This window comes from Hypanus sabinus, chromosome 30 (assembly GCF_030144855.1).
Source record: "Hypanus sabinus isolate sHypSab1 chromosome 30, sHypSab1.hap1, whole genome shotgun sequence".
Taxonomy (NCBI): domain Eukaryota; kingdom Metazoa; phylum Chordata; class Chondrichthyes; order Myliobatiformes; family Dasyatidae; genus Hypanus; species Hypanus sabinus.
The window spans coordinates 36,803,163-36,807,115 of NC_082735.1; positions in this window are offsets into that span (position 1 = coordinate 36,803,163).

Sequence of the window (3,953 nt, forward strand, 5' to 3'; positions counted from 1 at the left end):
AATTACCCACTTTTTAAGAAAGGAGGGAGGGAGAAAACAGAGAACTATCATCCTGTCAGCCTAACATCAGTAGTGGGGAAGATGTTAGAGTCCATTATTAAAGATGAAATAGTGGCATATCTAGATAGCAGTGATAGGATTGGGCCAAGCCAGCATGGATTTACCAAGGGTAAATCATGCTTGACTAATCTGTTGGAGTTTTTCGAGGATGTAACCAGGAGGTTAGACAAGGGAGATCCAGTGGATGTAGTGTACCTCGACTTTCAGAAGGCATTTGCTAAGGTCCCACATAGGAGATTGGTGGGTAAAATCAGAGCTCATGGCATCGGGGGGAAAATATTGACATGGATAGTAAACTGGTTGGCAGATAGAAAGCAAAGGGTAGCGGTGAATGGGTATTTCTCGGAATGGCAGGTGGTGACTAGTGGGGTGCCACAGGGCTCGGTATTGGGACCACAGCTGTTTATGATTTACATCAACAATTTAGATGAAGGCATTGAGAATAACATCAGCAAGTTTGCTGATGATACTAAGCTGGGTAGCAGTGTGACATGTGATGAGGATGTTAGGAGAATTCAGGATAACTTGGATAGGCTGGGTGAGTGGGCAGATACTTGGCAGATGACGTTTAATGTGAATAAGTGTGAGGTTATCCACTTTGGGAGTAAGAACAGGAAGGCAGATTATTATCTGAATGGTATAGAGTTAGGTAAGGGAGAAATACAAAGAGATCTAGGAGTCCTTGTTCATCAGTCACTGAAGGTGAATGAGCAAGTGCAGCAGGCAGTGAAGAAGGCTAATGGAATGTTGGCCTTTATTACAAAGGGAATTGAGTGCAAGAGCAAGGAAATCCTCTTGCATTTGTACAGGGCCCTGGTGAGACCACACCTGGAGTATTGTGTACAGTTTTGGTCTCCAGGGTTAAGAAAGGACATCCTGGCTATAGAGGAAGTGCAGCGTAGTTTCATAAGGTTAATTCCTGGGATGTCTGGACTGTCTTACGCAGAGAGGTTAGAGAGACTGGGCTTGTGCACGCTGGAATTAAGGAGATTGAGAGGGGATCTGCTTGCAACATATAAGATTATTACGGGATTGGACAAGATAGAGGCAGGAAATATATTCCAGATTCTGGGAGAGTCCAGTACCAGAGGGCATGGTTTGAGAATAAGGGGTAGGTCACTTAGGACAGAGTTAAGGAAAAACTTCTTCTCCCAGAGAGTTGTGGGGGTCTGGAATGCACTGCCTCGGAAGGCAGTGGAGGCCAATTCTCTGGATGCTTTCAAGAAGGAGCTAGATAGGTATTTATGGATAGGGGAATCAAGGGATATGGGGACAAGGCAGGAACCGGGTATTGATAGTAGATGATCAGCCATGATCTCAAAATGGCGGTGCAGGCTCGAAGGGTCGAATGGTCTACTTCTGCACCTATTGTTTATTGTCTATAATATTCACACAGATCGGGGTTCGGGGAAGCGTGACATCCCAACCTCCTGGATTTGGTGGGACCCAAGTCACATTGACCCTAGGTGTACAGAGTCTCTGAAAGGTGGTTTTCCCACCGCTGAGTCTGGTGGCCTTTAGCGAGATGCTAACAAGTCACATCTCTGGCGATGCCCAGTAAAACAGTGTTTCATATAAAATAGCTACGTGCAAAAACAGAAATTATAAAAACAGTAATGAGGTAGTGCTTATGGGTTCAATTTCCATTTGGATATTGGATGGCAGAGGGGAAGAAGCTGTTTCTGAATCACCGAGTGTGTGCCTTCAGGTTCCTGTAACTCCTTCCTGATGGGAACAGGAAGAAGAGGGCATGTCCAGGGTGGTGGGGGTACTTAATGATGGATGCCACCTTTCTAAAGTACCAGTCCTTCAAGATGTCTTGGATACAATGGAGGCTAGGACCCGTGATGGAGCTAACTAATTTTAAAACTCTCCACAGCTTACTTTGATCCTGTGCAATGCCCCCCCCCCCCTCCCCATACCAGATAGTGAGGCAGCCAGGTAGAAAACTCTCCAAGGTACATCTGCACAAGTTTTCGAGTACGTTAGGTGACAAACCAAATCTCCTCAAACTCCTGACAAAATATAGCCACTGTTTTACTTTCCTTATAGCTACATTGATATGTTATTGTAAAATATCCCATGATCAGGAGAGTGCTAAATCAGAGGCTTGCTTGGTGGCACGATTTGAAGTGCCAGAGGGCTTACTCTGTGCTGTATCTCAGCAAAATAAAATTGTAATTAGAATAAAACTGAATTAGAATAGCAATTCTAATTCACCGTCTGCTCTTTCTATTACCAAGCAAGTGGCTCTAACCTTTTGCAGAAGCTTGTCAAAGACCTAGCTAAATCCATCTAGCCTACACCAAGTGCACCAATCCCAGCAAAGTAGTTTTGTCCCCTTTTGCTCCTTAGCTTGGCCCATGTGGCAGCGAGAAGGGGGCATGACCTGGTTGTTGGGAGTCTCTGATGACGGATGCAGCTTTCCTGTGACAGCATGTCACGTAGACGAGCCCAGTGGTTGGGAGGGCTTTACCCAGATGGAATGCGCCATATCCACTACCGTCGGTAAGGTTTTCCCTTCGAGGGCATTGGTGTTCCCATACCAGGCAGCCCGTGTGCAGTACTCTGTCAAAGCCTCTCGCCATCGAATGAGCCGGCTATGCTCCACCCAGCACCTGTGTCTACTCCTCAATATCATGAACTGCATGAGCCGCCATAGTAACTATGAGGCAAGTGATTGGTACTGATCCTCGCTCTGAAACACTTAAGAGTCTGACGGCAGTGTGAAACTGGAAAGTGCCTGCAATTCTACATATGGAGTTAAAAAAAAAATCAGAAATTGTTTTGCACAATGGGAAGTTTAACTGTTCAACTAGCACACACTCAGTGGCCACTTTATCAGATACCACCTGCACCTAATAAAGTGGCCATTGACTGTGTGTCTCTGGGCTTCTGCGGCTGCTGCCCATTCACTTCACGGTTTGACGTGTTGTGCATTGAGAGATGTTCTTCTGCACACCACTGTTGTAACGCGTGGTTACTTGAGTTACTGGCACTATTCAGTTAGCTTGAACCAGTCTGGCCATTCTACTCTGACCTCTCTCATCAACAAGGCATTTCACCCACAAAATTGCCCTTCACTGGATGTTTTATTTTTGCACCATTCACTGAAAACTCTGGAGACAGTTGTGCGTGAAAATCCCAGGAGATCAGCAGTTTCTGAGATACTCAAACCACTCCGACTGGCACCAACAATCAAACAATCACTCCATGGTCAATGTCACTTAGATCACATTTCTTCCCCATTCAATGCAGTAAACCTGCATGCTTTTATGCATTGAGTTACTGACACATAATTGAATGATTAGATATTTGTTTTAACATAAAGGTGTACTTAATAATGTGGCCACTGAGTGCCTGTCCACTGTTTGATTGTTAATGGGAAGTTCAACTGTTCAACCAACATATTGCCTCTGTGGGATTGTTAACATTCAAATCTTACACATGCAGTCATTCATTAAGTAGACAGTAATTGGAAAATCACACCTCTGAGAAACATGTTCTAATTTAACATGCAAATTTATAAACTTCTATATATTTCAGCCAGAATTCCTCTATTTTGAAGGCACTTGTTTTTTTCACAATTCTTTCTTAACTAGTACTCAATCATTAGAATGGGCACTTGGATTTGAAGAGACATTTGACAATAACATAGTTATAAATTTGCATGGGAACATTGATATAATGGGCTCACTAGAACATTTCCAATAGGTTCTTAAATATCTATTTTGCCTATGTCTACATCCAAAAGGTGGATTGGGTTGCTTGTGCCTTGTAGGAGGAGCCAGTTAAGTGGAGAATCAGATATAAACTCCAATCTGGTCCTCGCACAATGATTTCAGTGCTCACTTGAAAAGTGAGAGTGCAATCGCTCCTACAGGTGAATAAAG